The sequence below is a fragment of the Pleurodeles waltl genome, chromosome 4_2 (assembly GCF_031143425.1).
Source record: "Pleurodeles waltl isolate 20211129_DDA chromosome 4_2, aPleWal1.hap1.20221129, whole genome shotgun sequence".
Classification (NCBI taxonomy): domain Eukaryota; kingdom Metazoa; phylum Chordata; class Amphibia; order Caudata; family Salamandridae; genus Pleurodeles; species Pleurodeles waltl.
The window spans coordinates 338,406,352-338,428,876 of record NC_090443.1 but is presented as its reverse complement, the minus strand read 5'-3'; the positions used below and the strand labels follow the sequence as shown (position 1 = coordinate 338,428,876).

General features: G+C 46.1%; 1 long non-coding RNA gene across 1 annotated transcript; it reads right to left on the bottom strand.

Moving 5' to 3' along the window:
- Positions 1–11,023: 11,023 nt before the first annotated feature.
- LOC138294136 (uncharacterized) lies at positions 11,024–21,454 on the bottom strand. Its single transcript, XR_011203216.1, has 3 exons — positions 21,379–21,454; positions 12,713–12,817; positions 11,024–12,408 (listed from the first exon to the last, which is right to left on the bottom strand). It is a non-coding gene; the product is annotated as an uncharacterized lncRNA (long non-coding RNA).
- Between the last annotated feature and the right edge of the window lie 1,071 nt (positions 21,455–22,525).

Sequence of the window (22,525 nt, the reverse complement as noted above, 5' to 3'; positions counted from 1 at the left end):
GTGGTGTAGAGTGCATTGGTTTTGAGTAAAGTGGTGTAGAGTACCTTGGATAGAGTACAGTGATTTAGAGTAGACTGGTGTAGACTGCAATGGCATAGAGGGGTGTAGAGGGGCGCAGCATACAGTAGAGTGGCGTAGAAGGCAGTGGTGTAGAGTAGATTGTTTCAGAGTACAGTGAAGTGCTGCAGGGTAGAGTGGAGTGGAGTGGCATAGAGTAGTGGCATGGAGTGCATCAGCTTAGAGTAGAGTGGCCTAGAATGAAATGATGTACAGTGCAATAGCGAAGATTGCAGTTGTACATAGAACAGTAGAGTGCATTGGTGTAGAGTACAGGGGTACAGAGTTGAGTACAGATCTGTAGTGTAAGGTGATGTAGAGTGCAGTGGAGTAGAATGCAGTGGACCACAGTGGATTATAATGGCGTAGTATGCAGTGGCATAGAGTGGCGTAGAGTGGTCCTGTGGTATAAAGTGCAGTGGAGCAGAGTAGAGTGGAGCAGAGGTGAGCGGCAGAGAGCGCAGTGTTGCAGAGTAGAGTGTTGTAGAGTGCAGAGGCATAGAGCAAAGTGCCACAGAGAGCAGTGGCATAGAGTACAATGGCATAGGGAAAAAGGAGATGATATCCTTGTGTCCTGTAAAAAAAATTAAATGGTGTGACCGCACTAGTAGACACCTGGGCACCTGGCTTCAACTTGCCTCTGGCGTCCAGTTCCTGCTTGTTCCAGCCTGATCCAGTTGCCGCCATTTGACCAAGTGACATCAAAGCCTGCTTGGGTTTTCCTGCTCACTGTTCTTCTGGCCAACAGAAGCCCACCCACTCTAGGACCTACTAAATGTAAGCTGCAGCACGACCGCTCTAGCAGGCACCAGGGCACCTGGCTTGCCACTTACCTTTGGCCTCCGGTTCCTGCTTGCTGAAGCCTGATCCAGTTGCTACTGTTTGACCAAGTGACACCGCTCCTGCCTGGGTTTTCCCACCCTGGATTTCCCGCTCTCAGTTCTTTCCCCCAACAGAAGCCCCATCTACCTCAGGACCTACTTAATCCAGGCTGCAGTGCAACAGCAATTGTAGGCATCTGGTCACCAAGACTCCTGTGGCCTGTGGCCTCCAATTGTTGCTTGTTCCAGTCTGATCTGGTTGCCACTGTTTGACCAAGTGATACTGCCGCTGCCTGGCTTTTCCTGCTCAGGATTTCCCGCTTGGTTATTCCCGCTCACCATTCTTCCTGCCAACAGAAGCCCCACCCACCCCAGTACCTACTTAATGCAGCGCAACTGCACTAGTGGGTACTTGAGCACCTAGCCTGCCACTTGCCTGTGGCATCCAGTTCCTGCTTGTTCCAGCCTGATCCAGTTGCCACCATTTGACCAAGTGACACTGTCACTGCCTGGATTTTTCCACCCACCGTTCTTTCCGCCAACAAAAGCACTACCCACCCCAGGACCTACTTAATGCAAGCTATAGCGCAACTGTACCACTGACACACCAAAGGCAAGCCCATCTGTGCCTAGACAGGGACCAGTGCCACAGCCCAAAGTCCTCCCGCCCCCCTCAAATACACCATCGCCGAGCTGCACACCCTTGACTCCAGATGCCACAACAAACACTGCCACCACATCGATCTATGCTAGGACCTTTCACATGCACCAATTGCCACTTCACATGCCACAGCACAAACACCAGCCCACCAACAGCCCGATCCTACTCACACCACAGACACCATCTGAACAAAATCACCAACTCACATGCGTTGTTCTCAACACATGCTCACTATGCAAGTACACCACCGAGATTTGTGACCTCATCTCCACCCTCATACCCGACTTCCTCTTCCTCTCTGAGACTTGACTCAACCCCACTTCCGTGCCTGACATTGCCACTGCAATACCCGAAGGATACAAAATCATGCACCATGACTGCAGAAACAAGCCTGGTGGAGGAATTGCAATCATACACAAGGAATCCATCCAGTGCACCTCCACAAAGGATGACATAACCCCTGCCATGGAACACCTCGACGTCTGGTTCCAAACAGACAGCAAAACCTCCATTAGGGACACCCTCACCTACTGTCCTCCAGGTCCACGTCCAGCCTTCTGCAACTTCATCGTCGACTTCATCGTCTCCCTCACCACAGACCCCAACAACTACATTTTCCTCGGCGACCTCAACCTCCATGTCTACGGCCACAATTACATCATCACTACCAACCTCCTCGACAGCACGAACAACACCAGGCTCACCCAACTCATCCACAACTCCACACACACTGCAGGCTACTTGCTAGACCCCATCTTCACATCCAGCAACTACATCAAGTACAGCCATACCGTGGAACTCACCTGCACTGACCACTCCATCATCCTGTCAACATCACCAGCTCATGGACCTCCACACCCAGTCTGCCCAATACCCCCACCAGAGCTGGAGCAAAGCCTCAAAGGACACATGGATTAACACCATCCTCATCACCCACCCCATCTCCTCCAACAACTTTGGCCAGAACGTCTGAAACTTCAACAACTGGATCACCAACTGCACTGACAGCTTCACTCCCATCGACAACACCACCCACAGAAGGTCCACCAAGCAGGCTAGCTGGTACACTGAAGACCTTAGAACTGCTAAACAACAGGGTAAACAACCAGAAAGGAGATGGCACACCAGAAAGGACATGACCAACAAGACCGCCTTCAAGGCAGCCCTTAACCTCTACCACAGAGAGTTGAGAGAGTCAAAGAAAAAGAGTTTAGCCTCATGCACCAAATCAAGCTCAGTAACTGCAAAGAACTCTTCAACATCATCAAAGAATTCTCTAACCCCTCAGCTGCAACAGCATTACCTCTTCACAGGAACTCTGCGACAACCTTGCACTCTTCTTCCAAGACAAGAATGCCAACATCTACAGCAACTTCAACCCCAGCCCAAGGCCACTGACTTCTTCAAACAACACAACAACCCCACTACCACTACAGACATCTGACTAACTGAATGGAGGCAGATCACTGCACAAGACACCGCCCCCAACATGAACTCAGTCCACTCAAGGGTCCCAACCAACCTATGCCCTCACCACATCTTCTACCTAGGCAAGCCAGAATCAGCCACCTGCTCATCACCTTATTCAACACCTCAAGTGCTAGGGCCATATTCCCAGAGGACTGGAAACACGCAGAAGTCAAAGCCCTCAGCAAACTCAACAACTACTGACCAATCTCCTTGCTCCCATTCTAGGCCAAAGAACTAGAAGAAGCCAGTAGCCAGCAACTCTCCTCACATCTGAAATGGAACCTTTTACTTGACTCTTCCCAACATCCAAGCCCTACTATACTGAGGAGAGCTGAGGAGCTCTGTTGTTCCTAGACCTCTCTGCAGCCTTTGATGCGGCCTCCTACCACACATGCATAGACATGCAAGGATCCACTCTCAGATGGATTGCCTTTTTCCTCCTCAGAAGAATGCAAAAAGTCTGCTATCCCTTCTTCACTCCATACCCAGGAAATCATCTGTAGAGTACCCTGAGGATCCTCACTCAGCCCCACCCCCTTCAACACTTACATGACACCTAAGGCCAGGATTGTCAAAACCCACAGACTCAACCTCATATCATACACCAACAACACACAAATCATCTTATCCCTCTCCGAAGACACCACCAAGACTAACTTCCACAAAAACATGCCAGACGTCGCCAACTGGATGAAGGACAACTGCCTGAAGCTCAACGTGGACAAGACCGGGGTACTGATCTTTGGAAACCAAAGCTCCCCGTGAGATGCATCCTGGTGGACCTCAGATTTCAGACTTCTTCCTACCCCTACTGACCACGCTAGGAACCTAGGCATCATTCTGGACAACAAGCTAACCATGATGACTCAGGTCAACTCCGTCTCCTCCTCCTGCTTCTTCATCCACCGGTTGCTTCATAAGATGTTCAAATGGCTACACCAAAAGATCAAGATGCACTATGACCCAGGCCCTAATCTCCAGCTAACTAGACTATGGCAAGGCCTGCTGTGAAGGGATCCCAGCTCAGACCTGCCTACTTGAACCACCGCTTGAACTTCTATCAGCCCACCAGACATATCTGCTCCATTTTCCTTTCCCTGACAACCTGGCTATCTGGCTAATCAACTGGACCCTGCCAGCACCTGGATACCCTCAATGGTGACAAGAAGCACTCTACAGATCTACTGATTGATTGATTGATTGATTGAATGGTATTCTCACAGGAGGCATTTACTAGGTAGAAGTAGTTTCAGAAGTCAATTCATCCATGTACTGGTGTTCCAAACTGTATATTTCTAGTCTTGGTATTTTGAGGAGAGGTTATTTCAATATAGTTTTATTCTCAGCAGTAATATAATCAATAGTGGTATTCTCAATAGACGTGTTGTCAATAGATGTGTTGTCAGTATTGGTATTCTCAGTAGATGTGTTGTCCACATTGATATTCTCAGTAGCTGTGCTGCTGTTAGTGGTGTTCTCAGTTGATGTGTTGTCAGTAGTGGTATTCTCAGTAGAGGTGTCATTAGTAGTGGTGTTTACATTACAGGTATTCCCACTTGTAAGAGTGATATTTTAATGGTTGGTTTTAACAGTAGTTATATTCTATATTGTGATGTTTCCAGTATTGGCATTCTTGGTCAGTAATGGTATTCTTGGTTGTGGAAATTTTAGGAGCAGTATTCTGATAAGTGGCCTTCTAGGTAATGGTGCTCCCAGTAGAAGTATTCTCAGCAGTATTATTCTCAGTAGCTGTATTCTCAGTTTAGCTTTTCTATTTATTAGCAGAGGTATCCTTAATGCAGGCAATCCAAAGAGAGGCATTCTAGGTAGAAATATTTTCATTACAGGTATATTCAATAATAGTATTCTCAGTAGAGGCACTCCCATTTGTGTTTTCCCAGCAACACTAGACTCCGTAATATTTTCAGCAATGGTATTCATAACAATGGCATTCTTAACTACGACATTCTCAGTAGTAACATTTGTTGGTGATGGTATTCTCAGGAGAGGTATTCTCTGAAGCGGAATTCTCAGTTGCACTGTTATCAGTAAAGATTTTCCAGGGAGTAGTGTTCTCAATAGAGAAAGTCAGGGAAGGGGTATTATTGCTATGGGTATTCTTAGTGATGGCATTCTTGGTAAAAGTATTCTCTGGAGTGGTAGTCTCAGTTACAGTATTACCAATAATGATTTTACAGCTGGTGTTATTCTCAGTAGAGTTAGTCGGGGAAGGATTATTCTTGTTATAGGTATTACTGATGGTATTCTTGGTACAGATGTTTTCAGCAGCAGTATTTGAGACTTAGATGCATAGGTGCAGTGTCTGTGATGTAACTGTACAAGATGAAGTGAACTCTCAGTAGTGGGGTTGCCCTTCCAGCTCAAATGCTCCTTCAATTTGCTGTAATTTGGGAGGTATAGTCCATCACCCCACCATTATTCCTGTTCGATATCTGGGAAAACAAAATGTGATGGGTAAAATGCTTGAAATGATCCCAATCACTAATAATAACTTTGGGATGCATTCCAATACAATGTGTTTGCTCCCTGTGCTACTACAGAGAATCAGCCTTGGTCCTGTCCCTTAAGGGACATCCAGGCAGCCTGTGGGCCCCTCTAAATGCCATGTTTTCCCTCATCAGTGAGGTGCAGCTTTAAAATCCTTCTGATCAGTGAGCTCAAGATGTCCAAGCTTAGCGAGCCAGACAAGGTGAGTAAAAGGGGTGACCCTTCCCCTCTATAAAAAGAGCTTGAAAGCATATGCACTTTCCCCTCATCTCTTTACACCATACAATTGTGCAATCACTGTACCGCAGCAGAGGGACAATAGGGCATACATATGGGCATGAGCCATAATTTAATGCACTTTTGGACCCCTAAAGTAATGTTTTGTATGTCTTTGAGCATACAGGGAGTGTGCAGCTGTACTCCCCTGAAGTGGTGTGAAAGATTATAGTACCCTGTTGTGTCTTGCACACCATTGCAGTAACTCATGGCTTACACATACCTCTGAGCCCTCACATAGGTCTGAATCAAGGGAACCAGGCCACTGTACAAAACCAAGGGCAAGGTTTGTAGGTGTGTGAAAAGCTGGTTGACGCTTTTTTTGCTTGAGCCACTAGTTGTGTTACAGACTTATGTGCTTGCACAGTCTGTTGTCAATGATGATCGGTGGACATTTAACACACTGTCCACGAATTCCAGCCTGAGCCTTCTCTGTAAGCCATACATACAGTTTCACAACATGTTCTCAAGAGTCAAAAGTCCCTGCTACAAATTTTGTGCCCATGTCAGTGAAAAGTGTTGACAAATTTGCAAATGACTCCATTGCCTAAGGGCACTACATGTCAATGTATGTGTGTGATGTTCCTGGACAATGGACATTCTACACACCAAGGACCACATTGTTGAGTGCATTGTGGTACGGTAGCATAATTTTTTGTGACTCAGGGGTGGCGCAGACCTTGCAAAGATGTCAGTTTGTATGGCTTTTAATGGGCTCATAGATACAAAGTGTGCCAAGGCAGGCTAATTGTTGCATTGCCTTACTCTACACAAGGGATACATTCCATGTTCCCACCCAAGACACAGGGATTTGGATGCATAACAAGATTTACAAGACCTTGTACACATGGGGATGTGTTGAAACCTTATGCCTCCCCAGAGGAGGCGTAACAAGGAGAAATCTCATTTTTCTTCTCCTTTTTCCTCATTCTATTTGTGCTGCTTTGTGCAGCACACATAGATAGAGGAAAACATCTCCCAGGATTGCTTTTGCGCAGAAGGGTGCCCTTTACTACACTCTAAAATTCTGCATGTAATGCATACATCCTTGCATCATAGTGCATGGGTCCTTGAGTTGGTGCTTGGTTGCCCATTGTCTGCCAGTGCTGGTGGGAGCACAGAAATGCACTTTATGCTATAGATAAGATGCATTACTGCCATTTTACCATGGCGCAGGCCAGCACTGCAAGCTGACGAGCTGCACAGACCTATGCTAAACCCCCAAATATATGCCACCAAGTGTCACAATGAACGTTGCCTATGCATAGAGTGCTTTACTTTTGTCACTGTGCACGTTATTGAAAAGTCAAAATTGTAACTAAAAATTGTACAAGTAAATGTCAACCCCAGAGTTTTTGCGATACCTACACTTCAAAGAAGCACACTTCCCACATTGTTTAGAGGAGGTTGGCTGTGTGTCAAACTGTACAGTGGAGAATGGGCCTAATAGACATGTGACAAGTTTTGGGGCATATTTACTAAAAGGTGGAGCAGTGACGCACATAAAGTCAACTTGTTGACCTGTGTAATTCTGAAATGTCAGGGAAGGCCATATCAAAGGCTTATGGTGCATTCCTATCCTCCAACCCTCATCTGGTGCAAAATGGGTGACTATTGCCAATGCAGGCACCATAGTGCAAGGGTCTCTGTGTTGCATGCACAATTGTATTGGTGTAGTAGGAGGCACCTTCCTGCACATAGACAAACCTGGGAGGCTTCAGCATCTTCCTATTAATGTTGCATGGGACAACTAGTGATTTGGCTTCTCATTGTTCCTCACGTGGGAAGGTTTATTGCTACTGATTACAAAGCCTTCTACATTTTGGGTTGTGCACAATTCTTTCTGTGTTGCATGGATGTAACTACCTCAAGCCAGGGCACAATAGTATAATACAGCTACGTGTGCAGGGTACAGCTACTGTACATCTCAATTATGAGGCCACCCTAATCCACTCAAGTTAGTTTTGTTTTGCTTCTTTTATCTGACATAAGGGCTTTGCATTATGCATTTTCCACTTACTGTGGTACTGAGGTGATGCAATGCAATCACACATATGTATAAAACAGTTTAGCTAACTTTAATTCAGCTGTGGAAGTGTTGTGGTCTTCTGTCTGTGGTGAGGATGGCACAGGAAATCCTCAAAATGTCTGTGTGTGACAGTAGGTACTGTACTTCCTGTTTTTTTAAAAATGTTGGTTATTCCTTGTTTTCCAGCTTAAGAAAGGATTATTTGCTCTGAGAGCGGAGTCTCTGTCCCGAGTGCATACACTCCGCACACGGAATGGAGACTCTGCAGTCGGGCAGAGACTTCGCAGTCAGACCACAACCCAACAATATCATACATGATATTACATGCAGGAAATAACTACCAGGAAGTTCATAACAGGAAGCTCCTGGCAGCCATTTTACAGTCATTCTGAGCCACCCTTATCTGCAAACAAGATCCTATGTCATCCTGCTGCTCTGTATAACAGAGTTGTCCCCAACATGGTTGAGGGACTTGATGACAAGGTATCCCCTTTCAGTGAGTCTGAATTAAACATCTTAGCAAAGGGGGTGCTTGATAATTACCCTCAGCTTTATGGAGATCCAGAACAGCAACTGAATATAGCAGTGCACAACTCATTCTGGGAGGACATCGCAGGGTGCTGCATTGCAGTGGGTGTTTCACAATTGGCGGATCAAAATGTGCAAGAAGCACTGGGAGGATCTGTAACCCTGGGTCAGGATCAAGGCCCAGGAACTCTTGGGCCTGAGCTCTCAGCCGCATGTACATAAGCCCCACCTCAGTACACTGTACAAGAGGGTCCTGAGAACAGCCTGGCTGACCCTTCATACTCAGCTGGAGGAGGTTTGAGCAGCAGAGATCTGGTAAGCGCATGAACTGCTTTATGTGTCTGGTAGTATGATGTGAGTGCTGAAAGAAATGGTACTTCAAGTTTGTCAGCCTTCATACTTTGTTCCAAATCTACAGCATTTATGAGGTCATGGTCTCCTTAGGGCAATTTGAAGGATGCTTTATGGGGTGTTCTGGGACTTGTAGTGTAGTAAACACAACTTGGGCAAATTCCACTTCTAGGTGCTTTTTAATACTAAATGTACTTACAAAATCAGAACTAGTCTCCAATGGACCTCATAACTTGTATCCAATGAGGAAGGAAGGGCTTGCACAATGTTTAGTGTTGGTACGTGTGGGCTGTGGGTGTTGGGTACTGTCCCATGCATGCTTTTACTGTGTGTCTTTTGTCAGCTTTCAGCCTATGTGCCAAATGATTACAATATTTATGAGGTCAAGGTCTCCTTAGGGCAATTTGAAGGATGCTTTATGAGGGCATTGTGGGACTTGTAGTGTAGTAAACACAACTTGGGAACACTGCTCTTCTAGGTGCTTTTTAATACTACATACAAAATCAGAATAGGAATGCAGTGCTTCTGTATGCTACACAACAGACGATATTTGATAGTACACCTGTGACTGTTGAGACTGCACATTACAGGAAAATCCTAGATCCACTTTCAGGTGTGGCTTACTCCATCCTGACTGTGTCCTATCCCCACTTGTGAACTTTTACATTGGAAAGTATCTATGTTTCAATGTCCTGAACTCAAATCACACCGATGCTGAATGTGAGTGTTAGTAAATATTGAAGAGGATACAGAGCAAACTTAAGACAGGTGTTTTTGTGTGTCTAATACAAGGACACAACAGCAAAAATACCCATACTCTTGCCCTCACTAAACATTACATTGCCTAGTGAGAACAATGGATTACAAAGTCAGCACTTCCTTAATGCTGTTGTGAGCTTCTTGGTGATTTGTACACTGATGACATAATTGTTTGTCTTTTATTTCAGTGGACTGGCTGGCCAAGGGACATCTACCCAGGACCAGGGGCAGGAGATTGGAACCTCTGCTTATAGGCAGGTAGACCTCTTGACACCACCAGCGAGGAGGAGGAAGGAGAAGAAGACCAGAGCAGAGGAAGTGCACTCACCCGGATGGATGACACAGCTACAACATCATCAGCCCTGGTGGAGGCTGCAGCCATTTGGTGGGGAATTGAGAGGGACACCACCAGTCAGGGGGAAGAATGTGGGTTTGCTTCTGGCCCAGGAGACCAGGATTTCAATGTAGTGTCTCCAGGGCAGGCACCATTGCAATCAGAGCCTGCAACTAATCCCACCGCACTCCAGAAACCCCCATTATACCGGGGCCTCCAGCAGAACCTCCTGCCATGACCCCCCCTCAATGTGGCGACCTAGAAGAGCTAAGAGAGGTACCTGCTGCCTATACCCCATATCTTTCTTGTTCAAACCAGGACCCTCCATATGCAATGATTCCTTGGGCTGCCGCACGCGAACTGGTGCTGGCATCTGTGGTTGAGAAGAATGTGTCCTCTCGGATCTTACAGGAGATCAGAGATGAACTCTGTATGTTCTGAGAGGCACAGTCCAGAGACATGGTTAACCCCAGTACCTCTATCACTTTCTGGGGGGCAGGGTATGTGTCTTCTCAGATCTTACAGGAGATCAGAGATGAACTCCATATGTTCTGAGAGGCATAACCCCGAGACATGGCTAACCTCAGTGCCTCTATCACTTCCTGGCGGGTGGCCTTTTGTCTGTAATGGCACAATGCCACCCCCACCACTGTTATTGTGTATCCCAGTTTGTCGTCCTTTTCTGTTTCCCTTGATACCTCTGTTGCAAAATTATACCTTTGCCTGCTCCCATGGGTTGTCTGGCCCTGCACCGGCCAGCCAAGAACAGTCCACAGGTGCAGAGGATTTGGAGATCATTGTGAAGGCTGACAGTGAGGATGGCCAGTGACTGGACATTGTTTTGACAGTGGACTGTTTCTTTTATACCCCTTGTACATAGCCTGGCTCCCCTGACGCTTCCTGACATGTTATATTTATTTTGCCCACCCGCTCCACGTTCCCTTGCCCAATCTATTTTAAGATTCTATTAGATTTCCTTTCTCCCTTTGCAATGAGCTGTTTTTGTTTTCAAAAATCATATTTATGATTTAATTGAAGAAGACTACATCTCTGTGTTGTGTGTTCCAATACATTTGCGGTATTCAAACTACTAAAGTTACATTGCCATGTGTTTACCTATGCTTTCAAAATGATACTTTTGTACTTGTATGGTTCTACTAACATACATGTCTTACACATATTTATCAACACTTACATGGCCTACAATCAGATTAACCAATTGACCATCTTCTACTATTACTTAACTCGTTTGAAATGTGGAAGATATATTTTATTTACAAAGTGTAGTGAAAACATATATTGCATTGATCCAGACGGATCCCTCTTGGGACTTCACACTTGCGGTGGTGAGGATCTCTGTTAGTGTGTTTAGCCTGTTGGTGCTGATGTGTGGGTGGGTGTAGTTCCTGTGCAGGGGGTGGTGGTGGCTGTACTGGTGGGGGAGGTGCCTGGACAGGAGCTGATGGTGGCTGTGTAGGAGGGGGCATGTCTGGACAGGGGTGACAGCGGCTGTACAGGTGGGGTATGTGTCTGGACAAGAGGCGATGGTGGCTGCACAGGTGGGGGATGTGACTGTGTAGTGGGAGGCATGTGCAGGGGAGTGGTTTCTGTGAAGGTTGGGGGGGTCCTGTGTAGGTTGTGGTACTGGTGGCTGGATGTGTCATGGTGCAGGTAGATGTGTTGGCTTCCCTCCATGTGTTGACCATGAAGGGTAACTTTGTATCAGTTTCAGCATACCCTTCATCATCTTTATGGCCAAGGCATGGTGTCTTGCCCTCTCTTCCCTATGGATGGGCCTGATGTCATTCATCATCTTGGACATGTCTTGCCAAGATTATCCATCCTGCCTATGACCTGGGCCAGTCTGTCGACCATCTGAAGGAATTGCTGCATGTCCTGTAGTGAGTCTGAAATATCAGACAGAGTAACCCCTATGGCACAAGTGCCCTATCTGACACCAGCCTGCTGTTGGAATAATGTTGGAAAAGGTCCTCCTCCCACTTGCCACCATTACCATCTTCCGACTCCCTCTGCTTGGGAGGGTGGATACCACTATCAGGTCCAGCAGCAAGGGGGTCTATAGCAAGTGGGAGGCTGTTGGCCAGAAATTGGTGCATAAGGGATACCTGTGCCTCACTAGGGGTGGTAGGTCCCTCAGGTGGTGGAGAGAAGGCCTGGGATGCACTGTCACAGGAGTAGTGTGTAGAGGAACCAACACATCTGCCCTGGGTGTGAGGGCTGTGAAAGGATGATGGTTGTGTTAGAGTATGTGAATGTTGTGGCTAGTTGGCTGACTGCTGGGAATGGGCAATCCCCAGGGGTGGAGTGGGAGGAACTATGCTGGCCGGAGCAGGTGTGGGCTTAGATCTTTTGCCCATTGGGCCAACAATGGTGGGCAGGGGATCAGCCTCATCATTCACTGCAAACAAAGACAGATCTTCTTCCCCCGCCTCATCTGCTTCTTCCTACTCCCATACTTCCTCAGCCTCATGCTGTACATTACTGGGAGCTGATAAGGCTGCTTGGAAGAGGAATGGGTTTTCCCCTTGGATTGCACATTGCCTGCCACTGATGAATGGTTCTTCTCTCAGAAGCGACTCATTTTTCTCAGCACCTAAAAGACAGAGGTTGCAACAGACTAAGTATTTGCCTTTGAATAACGTGATGCAACACAGGGGTTGAGTAAAATGACCTGAAAATAGGAGCAAATAGATATACACTATGTTCACTTACTGTACAATTTGAGTTATCCTTTCATTTGGCAACATGTTATGATGTGGTATACTGTTATGAGCGATATGTAAGCATGTGGAGATGACAGACAACAGTGATATTATCTCTACGCCACGTACATCTGAAATTTGGGCCACTTTTTGGGAGCATGAATATTTGGTAACATTATTATTTTTTACACGTACCTGGGTCCCGCATCCACCCAGTGTGTGGTGCCTGACCAGATGTCACATCTGTATGTGTGGGAGAGATCGCTGTGGGCTATGGTATTCTCAACAACATCACTGGACCTAAAATGATATGAGTGTATTTAGTTTGCATTCTAGTTGACACATGGGATGCACAACATTACCTAGTTTAGTTCAAAGATTTAGGACTGTTGATGGATTCAATGTAATATATCTATAGTTTGTCTGCTCACAATGTAAGAGTTTTGACCCTCTTCTGGCCATATTTATGTACCAGTTTGTGCTGGTAGTATGGGTTGATGCTCCCCATGATGTTGCCTCCCTGCTGGTGAAGGGATCTCTGCTGCAGTGGGTGATTGTACTCTGGCTGTGTGTGGCAATAAATTGGAAAAGTCACCAGACAAAACCAAAATATGTTGAATATGTGCAACGTGTCACATATTTACACATTTGCATCTACATTGCAACACTATTGGTGAGTACATTAGGCACATCATCTGTTGCCATTTACCACTGTCATACACCAGTAGTGATGTGCCACTGTTTTGGACTGAGGAATTGGAAGTAGCCAGTTCTATCACAAAGGATCCTGGGACCTGTAGTGCAGTGTTCTAAATGAGATGCATGATAGTCTGACTCACCATGTAATTTACACATTTTTTGGACAAAAAACATAGGGCCTGATTAAAATCTTTTCGGATGGGATACTCCATCACACACATGACTGATTTCCCGTCTGCTGTATTACAAGTTTCATAGAATATAATGGAACTTGTAATACGGTGGACGGGATATCCGTCACATTTGTGACAGAGTATCCCACCTGCCAAGATCGTAATCAGGCCCATTGTCACATTTGTAGTGTATCGCAGATATTATTTAGTGTCACTGTTAGATCCATCACATATTATCTGGCATTACATTGAGGTCATCACTCATAGGCAGCCCATGGAGCAGGTGGGGGTCTATGATGGTGAGGATATCCCTTTCAAGTGGGGTGAGCTGGAGGCAGGCTCCAATTGGTCCAGCAAGGAGAGCTCTGCCCACCTCTATCCTGACTTACTTTTCCTTCATCTGCCTCTTTTCATCCTGCCACTTCTTATTGAGTCTGTGACTGTATGGAGGTCCTCCCCCGATTGCTTTGACTTCCATAGCCAAATGCTGCTCTAGGGCTGCCTTATGTGTGACACTGCTGCTGTAGAGGTAGACACCATGCAGTCTTTTGTAGTGCCTCACTGTGAACTTGAGTATCGTGGTGGTCTCCTCCTCAGTATAATTATTCTTTCTCCTCAAAGTTTGCATGTTTGCAGTACTTCCAGGCACAGAGCAGGCAGGTGCACTATCGGTGTGGAAAATCCTGAGCCTTCAACGTGTGCTGCTTTGATGTGGTGTAAAGATATTACTTGTAAATGCCCTTTGTGAATTCCCAAAGTGGTAAACTTAGACTTTTGGTCTAAGTTTAGACCAAAACTCTTTTAAGTTTACCTTTGTGAATCAGGCCCATTGTGTTTAAACAGCACAGTCTCTTAGTACACTTTAAGGATTTTGTGAGTCATCTCAGAGTTCCATGACCTTATAAAGGACCTAATGAGACTTCACAGTCAGAGAGATTGCCGCATGGTAAAGTATAAGACATTTTTTAAAAGTTTATTAAACTCGGAAAAAAGTTTGAAAATATTTCTATGATAAATATGTATGTAAATTAATTTTGTATATTTAGTTTAAACATAGAAGTAAATAAAAAAAATACTACAGTATTATTGATGTAATGCTGAATTCATGTGAATTATATAAAATACATTTAAATTATTTTTCTGAAGTTTAAATTAGAAAATACATTCCCACTGAAGGTCTAAAAAATATTTTTATTAAGCATTAATAATTTTTAATAGTGATGTATAGAATGTAATATAGGTAATTTGGTTATATTTTAATATCATGTATTTGATTCATTTTAAAATGAAAAAAAAGGTTATTAAAATATTTTTACATTAAACTAAGAATGTAATATTTTAATACATTATTTTAACATTAACGCATATTAATTCATAAATGTAACTATTTTAAATAATTAAATGTAACAATATTTCATATGTGGTTTTATTTTAAGTTCCTACTGCCGTTATTTTCTATGGAAGGGTGTTGCATATATATATCGGTCCATAAGCCCTCCTGGGCTGCAGCACCTCCCTCTGTCACCTACAAGCAGCTCTTAACAGTTCATAAGGGGCTGAAGGTGTGAGGATTGCTTATCCTCAGAGAAGATTAATACTGCTCGGAAGCTAAACAGCAGAACAATAGGCATCCCTGGTACCTCTGTGTGGGGAGGGGTTGGGGAGCAGGAGGCCTAATTGCAGGACAAATCTCCAGAATGTGTCTTCTTTGCAACTGGGGCTGGGGACCCCCTACCCTGGGCCTCGCCTAGCTACACCAATGCAGCTAGGCCAGGTGAGGGTCCCCTCCTCTCGTGGGCCCAATTACAAAAATACACCTTTCTTTTATTGGAAGGACAGGGGGCACGAGAGGACAGTAGTGCGGTGGCCCAGCTGTGTCGCTCTAGTGTGGGGACCCAAGTTGGTCGGCTGCGTGCGGGGCCCTGGGCAGCTGCCTACACTGCCCTTTCCTAGTGCTGGCCCTGTCCACCACCCTGTCCGGTTGGCTGATTCAAAGTACACCGCCCAACCACAGCTCGGTTTTATGCACTCTTAAGGCGCCTTCCAGAGGATGCCTGCTGTTGGGTGCCAACGACCCTGCGAGGCATGCGCCATATTCCGTCCCCGGCTCCTTCAGGCCCTGGCCTGGGCTAATGCTCCCGGCACACTAATGGGCCGCTATGCCCGCCTGGGATTTAGCTCAAGATTGTGACAGAGGGGGTATTGGAGGTTATAACACATTTTTTATGGGCAAACCATCTCTGCAGTCCAGTCAAGCTGCTAATAGTGGTGTGGCCACAACAGCAACTCTCAGAACACCTCTGCTTGCATCAGCTCTAGTGCATGGATTTTTTAATCGGAACGTAAAATGTAATTTAGCCTTTCAGTATCTCCATTTCAAGTAGATAGAAGGCCTTTTGCGGCACTTTGTTGCAATCTAGTGCCCTCTCCTGGTTACAAGGTGCCAAAAGACAGATGCTTGCAGTGACCTTACTGTAGCCTTGCAGAGGGCCTTCCAACACGTGTCCCTCCACACCAGAGTGCTCCTTCACATTACCTCAGGAGTTTAAGTGGGTTGGGTCCCAGCAGGTCTGAGACTTGGTAGTAACCAAAAACAGACATTGAAACGTGTCCTTGTTTGGCCCTATTTACATGTTCCTAACTTTAAATAACACTGCTCAATTTCTGAACGATGAATGTAAAAAGCGTTCAATTAATCCTTATCAGAGATTTAGTTCCTGTTTATAGTTCACGTTTTTACTTAATCCTGCATTTGCAAAGAGTGTTAGCAATTTCCAAGATGAGGTTATGTTTTTTTTCTATTTTTCTGTGCAGCATATTACTATTGTATAGTGCATATTTTGAGCTGAGTGCCTCCAGAAAGAATTTAGAGCTCTGGAGCAGAGGCCAAAAAGAAGTGTACATGGTCATCCAATCATTGGCCTCTATACAGAATGCATAAAACAATTGTCACGTATTCCAGTTAGAACTGTGATTCTGTGCAAATGTGTGTCACGGAGCAATACAGTGAGCAAAATACTGACACGCCAAAAGTGAGAGAAAATGCAGGGCTTACAGGTGAGTGGGTGTGTTGTGTGTTTTTTGAGTAGTGAAGTGACGGAGATGCGCGGAAGTACATTCAGGAGAAAGTAAATGAGAGTCCCGAAGAGGAAAAAGATGATTTATTAGGATATGTAGATGGACGAGATATGGAGAGAAACAGGCAGCAGCACCTGTCTAACAGAGCGAGCATAGCAGAAGTGATTGAGAAACTCTGAAGACCACTGCCCTTTCCACAGGCCTCGGTAATGTTTAAATCACAGTCTCACAATTTCAGAATTGAAACAGTCTTTTTACTCATTTATTTTAAAATGCTAACAGCCCATAATAAAGCCAATGGTTTTTGTCTGGATTTAGGTGTATGCTAGGTATTGTGTTATACATCTGGATACAATAACAGAAAGCTGATAGAGGAATCAAAATACCGGTAAGGTGAAACACTATAGGAATCACAGACATTTAGGGGGTCATTCTGATGCCAGGGCCAACGACCGCGGAAGCACCGCCAACAGGCTGGCGGTGCTTCCTGGGCCATTCTGACTGCGGCGGTAAAGCCGCGGTCAGAAAAGGGGAACCGGCCGTTTCCCGCCGGTTTACCCCTGGCCCAGGGAATCCTCCATGGCGGCGCTGCTTGCAGCGCCGCCATGGGGATTCCGACCCCCTTCCCGCCATCCTGTTCCTGGCGGTTTTTACCGCCAGGAACAGGATGGCGGGAACGGGTGTCGTGGGGCCCCTGGGGGCCCCTGCATTGCCCATGCCACTGGCATGGGCAGTGCAGGGGCCCCCTAACAGGGCCCCATAATGATTTTCAGTGTCTGCTTTGCAGACACTGAAAATCGCGACGGGTGCCACTGCACCCGTCGCACCCCAGCAACTCCGCCGGCTCCATTCGGAGCCGGCTTCATCGTTGCTGGGTCTTTCCCGCTGGGCCGGCGGGCGGCCTTTTGGCGGTCGCCCGCCAGCCCAGCGGGAAAGCCAGAATGGCCGCCGCGGACTTTTGACCGCGGTGCGGTCATTCGGCGGTTCCCGCCAGGCGGGCGGGGTTGGAATGACCACCTTAGTTTCCCTTATTAAGCATCAGCCTTAATTGCATAAGCCACAGCCCCTCCACAGAAACCCCACTTTTTGCATCCCCTTAAAACCAAGCACGGCCTCATCGTTCATTCAAACTCTGCCTTCGCAGAAAACTGCATGCTTTCAAAGATCAAACTGCCCCTGCCAATGGAAGACTGAAATGCATTCTGAAAGCACATTCGTTTTCCGTTTTAGCACCCATTAATTGTCGCAGGGTAGAGGTTTATGGAATACCCAAGTGGTTGACTGGAGTGGCCAGGCCAGAAGCTACCTGTAATCCCTTTGTGAGAAACCTGTGGGTGGTATTTCCTAAAAGGAGAGCCAACCAGTACTGCCCCGAAGGACAGCTCCCTACTTGGACCCTGCTCCCTTTAGCAGTCAGCCATTTCTCAGATACCTCCCTGTTCACACTTCTTTTGAAACAGAGGTCTCTGTGGCAACCCTAGAGCTGGATTTCAGTTTAGTGGGAGATGTCTGCTGGCAGTTTGTAAATGTACAATATAATACATAGACCCCAAGAAATGCATGATAATTAAAAGACAGCTTCTAACCTAGGCTACAGTTCTTGCGTAGGCTCTCATTATTCTAATGAGACTGCTGGATTTTGAGGGGCAGAATCGCCCGCGATGTGGGAGACTAGGTCTAACCCACTGCAGGTGACACCTGTCCCTCCAATCCGGGTTTTGCTCCGGCTAACTAGGCAGTGCCTCATCTCTACCCGAGGGCAGGGATGACTGGGCAGCCGAGCGCATGACATTATTGGTTTCTCAGGGAAGCTGTGGTCACTCAGGTCTCATCCGTTTCCCTCAGTTACATTAGTCTCATATATACAATGACAAACAGAGGCAGTATATGTTTCAATAATGATTTTAATGAAGTGACTGCATCTTAGATAGCAAAGCGTGAGCTGCAATAACCAGGACGGCACAGTATGACAATATTAAAATTATGACAAGGAAAGTGAAGCATAAGAATAACGCCACAATATTGTCACCCACAGTCAATAGACTAATTCCTACCTAGGCTATGATAGAGCACAGCGTGTAAGCTCTAATTCTGCCCTTCAGGTTCCCCTGGGAAGACATCATCCCCCATACCTGAGCGAAGGCCTGAAGTCTGCAAAACAGCTGTAGCAAGGCATTCGGCAATCAGCATACAGTCGTGGTTCTCTGGCTGGAGTCTCCCTCTAACGTGTAAGGGACAAGGAAGTGTTTTTAAAATAAAACAGCTGATGTTCTAAGAAAATGTCCGTGCGTAAAGATGCGTGTTTTCTGCGAATATTGGAGACTACACTTATACCACGTTCATCAGCAACCTATCTTGCTGTAGCCTTGGAAGAAGCACAGAGTGAGCAAGAATGTTTTGTTTGAGAACAGAGTGCTGGCCTAGGCAAAAACAGTTAAACAGAAAATAAAACAAGACCGTAAAAGTGGCTATTGTAACAATAATAAAATAAAGCCAAATAAAATATATCTATGTTAGAGTGCACAGCGGCAGGGCCTAGTGTGTTAAAATAATGTGCATGGAGCTATGCTATAGCTAAAATGGCTACACAACACAATGAACCACCATGGAGGCCGAAGGGGGTGGGGGTGGACATGCAATTCATATCTCCGCCGGCAGATTTTAACAGTCTCCAAGGCTTTCCATTTGAAGTGCAATATACAATTTTGGCTCTCTTTCCTGAGACCGCTGTCAGCCAATCTACCCCACCAACCATAAAAAAAGCAAAACCTTTAGTAAACTAGGCTGTTGGACATTCGCATCACACCGCACAGGCCTCAAAACTGAGAATAAACATCCGGAAGGAAGGAAGCTCGAGGGAAGGGGCGGGATCTTTCAGGCATTCCTTAGTTTCCTCAATCCTGAGGCTTTTGTGGTGAAACTCATATAAATGGGTTTGTGGGGAGGGTGCCCTCTAGGATGGGTAAGTGTCTTGTTTTCTAGAGCTGCAGAGGGCAGGCAGCCAGTGGTCTCTGGGTCTATGTTTGTCCCCCACGGAGGGCCACGGGGCACGGAGCGTTATGACTGGGCCAGGTTTGGGGAGGGTAAGTAGGGCGTGGTGCAGGAAGCTCTGCCCTGCTGGCACCGGTCACTCTGTGCTAGCAGTATGTGAAGTGGCTGCGAAAGTGCGCTCTGCGGGTTGCAAGGAGACAGAAAAAGAGCTAAATTTGGGTCCTTACGACTGGCATGGAAAGTGCATACAGCCTCACCCACGAAAATACACAAGCCTGTGCTGCTCCAACACAATGCATTGCAACTAAATACTAGTTTTCATCTTTAAGGAGAATAAAGAATCCCTTATTGTTACAAACTTTGGTTGGCACAATGGCAAATTAATTCCGCATCTTCACAGATTTTTTAATGTACTGCAGAATGGGGGATACATTACGAGAGTTATTTTGTTCCTGTAGGTTTAAAACATTGGCAGATCGATGCTCAGTTGACAAATACAGATTAACCTATTGGCAGATAAACTTTTTATTCCCGTAGAAATGTAGATCTCTTGGCAAATGAGTCCTTCATTTGTGCAGACAGGTTAATTTTTAAGCAGAGGTATCCCCAGTTGTCAGGTGTCGCTGAAATGTTCATATATTGGGAGGTTAAACTTCAATTGCCACAAACAGTTTAATCTGGTGCCGATAAACCTCCAGTTCACACAGAAATTTAATCTATTGCCACTCGCAGATGAATCTTCAAATCGATGCTTACTCTTCAATTCATGGTTACTACAGAAAGTTTAACGCATTGGTAAAACAATCCTACACTGTTGGGGGAGTCGTCCCCTAACCAGGAGCGTTGTGACATGCTTCCGGTCTCCCTCAGCTATACAGAGGTACGTGCTTGCGATTCGATTCGTGGCACTGTGCGCGTGCACATGCATGCCAACTGTATACAGAATTATGCGGTGTTTATAGCAGGGTTCGGGGACCGCTGACATGGCCCTGTGGAGTTACACTTCCATGTTTCAAACATACGGAATGATGTGGCACTTAACATGTCTAGCTGAGGCAGTGGCCGCTGACGTGGCCGTGTGTGCGTCCACATTCATATTCATTATGCAGGCATAATTATTCGGTATTTATAACAGGGGTTGGCGCCCACTGACGTGGCCGTGTACGAGTGCATAAACATATCTAATATGTACACTGAATTATGTGGTATTTATAGCAGGGGCGGTCGCAGTTTGTAGCCTCTCTCTGTTTGTTCTGCAGAGCATGCCGCGCTCAGGGTCACTCGCGCCAAATTCTTTCCCACACAACTGCATTCCACCCTTCCAGAGGCCGCGCCGAGGAGGGAGGGGTTAGTGGGGATGCCACAGCTTCCCACACCCCTCGGGACGCGAGAGTGAGGGAATGAGTAAGGGAAAGAGGGGAAAAGATGGGGAAAGGGCGCGACAAAGAGTAAATAGAGAAAGTAAAGGAATGGAAGGTCTGGGGAGAGACAGACTGAGAAAGCCAGAGAGCTAAAGGGATAGAGAGGAGGGAGGAAGTGAGGGTAGGAGGAATGAGAACGAATGAGACGGATAATTTGTACGACGCGAAAAAGAGATATCTGAGTAAGAAAGGAAATGAGAGAGAGCAAGAAAGTGATTGAGGAATGGGGGAATGGAACAGAAGAGAAAGATGGAGGAGAACAGCACAGCTGTTAGTAGACTTTAAGCTAGTTCAGATTTTCGAGGTAACATTACTAAGCATTCTGGGAGATGTAGGTTCACTTTTCTCACCACCAGTCATGGCCTGCACCTCCAAGCAAAGGGCTCTGGCCTGAAGTCACCCTTGAGACAGGAGGTCAGCTGAAAGACAGCTATGCAAACGAGTTAGATTTTAGAGTGACAGACGAACACAGGTGAATAATTAAAAAGAACACACCCACCTCCCCAGGAAGAGCCTCTGTGGAAGTCCACCACATCTGGCCACACCAGATTCTATGTCAGGCCCGGAGGCTTCGGATTATGCTTTCTCTTTCTTTACTGAAAAATGACAGCAGCCTATCAAATTATAGAAAACAAAAACTACATTTCCCAATATTCTTGTAGTCCATAACCTGCCCTATCCCAGTCCAGCTCTCCATATAACTGTCTCGGTTCCTTCAGTCCTTCCTCTTTCTTTGCTGCTTGCAGCCAGAGATAAGTGTTTATTACATTTCTCATTAACTTTATTGTGCAAGTTTATATATGTACATTTTAGGCCAGAGGAGTGGGCGCGGGGACTGAGCAGTGCTTGTGAGAGGATTCCTCCACTCTTTCTGTTTATGCACACATTCTCGCTCGCACACGGCAGATCCTGCAAATTACTTTCGGATTGGGCCGCATTCGAGTGAAGTAACAGCTTCACCACCCAGCCTTCTGGAGTGCTTTCGGAGGTGCTACGTAACTACATGCAGTTGATATTTTCCTGGCCTCCTGTGGTGGCGGGACGAGTGCTGCCTAGAGGACTCAGTCGTCTCTTTATGTTTATTCATGTGCGCAGGCCGATTTTCCAACTGGAATTAGTGTCTGTGATCGGCTCGAGTGCAGCGCTTGCGTAGCAAGTTGTGCAGATCCCCCAGAACGCCAGAAGGGGTGTAAAAATGTGCAAGGGCCTCACCCTAGAGGAATTTTGAGCAGATGCACCTCCACCTTCAATTTTGGGCCATAACAAGAGTTTATTCTCTTTCTTGATTTAGGAGTTTCTCTTTTGGTGACCTGCTGGGGCTAATCTCCCCCCTTTTTGATTTCCTTGATATCCTCTAGCATTTTTAAGCATGGCTTATTACGCAGAAGAGGACACATTTTACCAAGAGGAGGCAGAAGTGCCTTTTGAGCATCGAATGGAGAAGAGATTGGCACAGGCCTTGGGACAGCATGCACAGGACTCTGTTAATCAAGCTTCAATAAAAGCGTGAAAACCTTTCGCACAGCCCTTAGTGAGATTTGGTCAAAGAGAATTGCTGGGGCGACCGCCTGTTTAACCATTAAACAGAGAAAGTATGTCTGATGATGCGGGCTTTGTCCCGAGAGCTTCTGTGGGGCATTTATCCT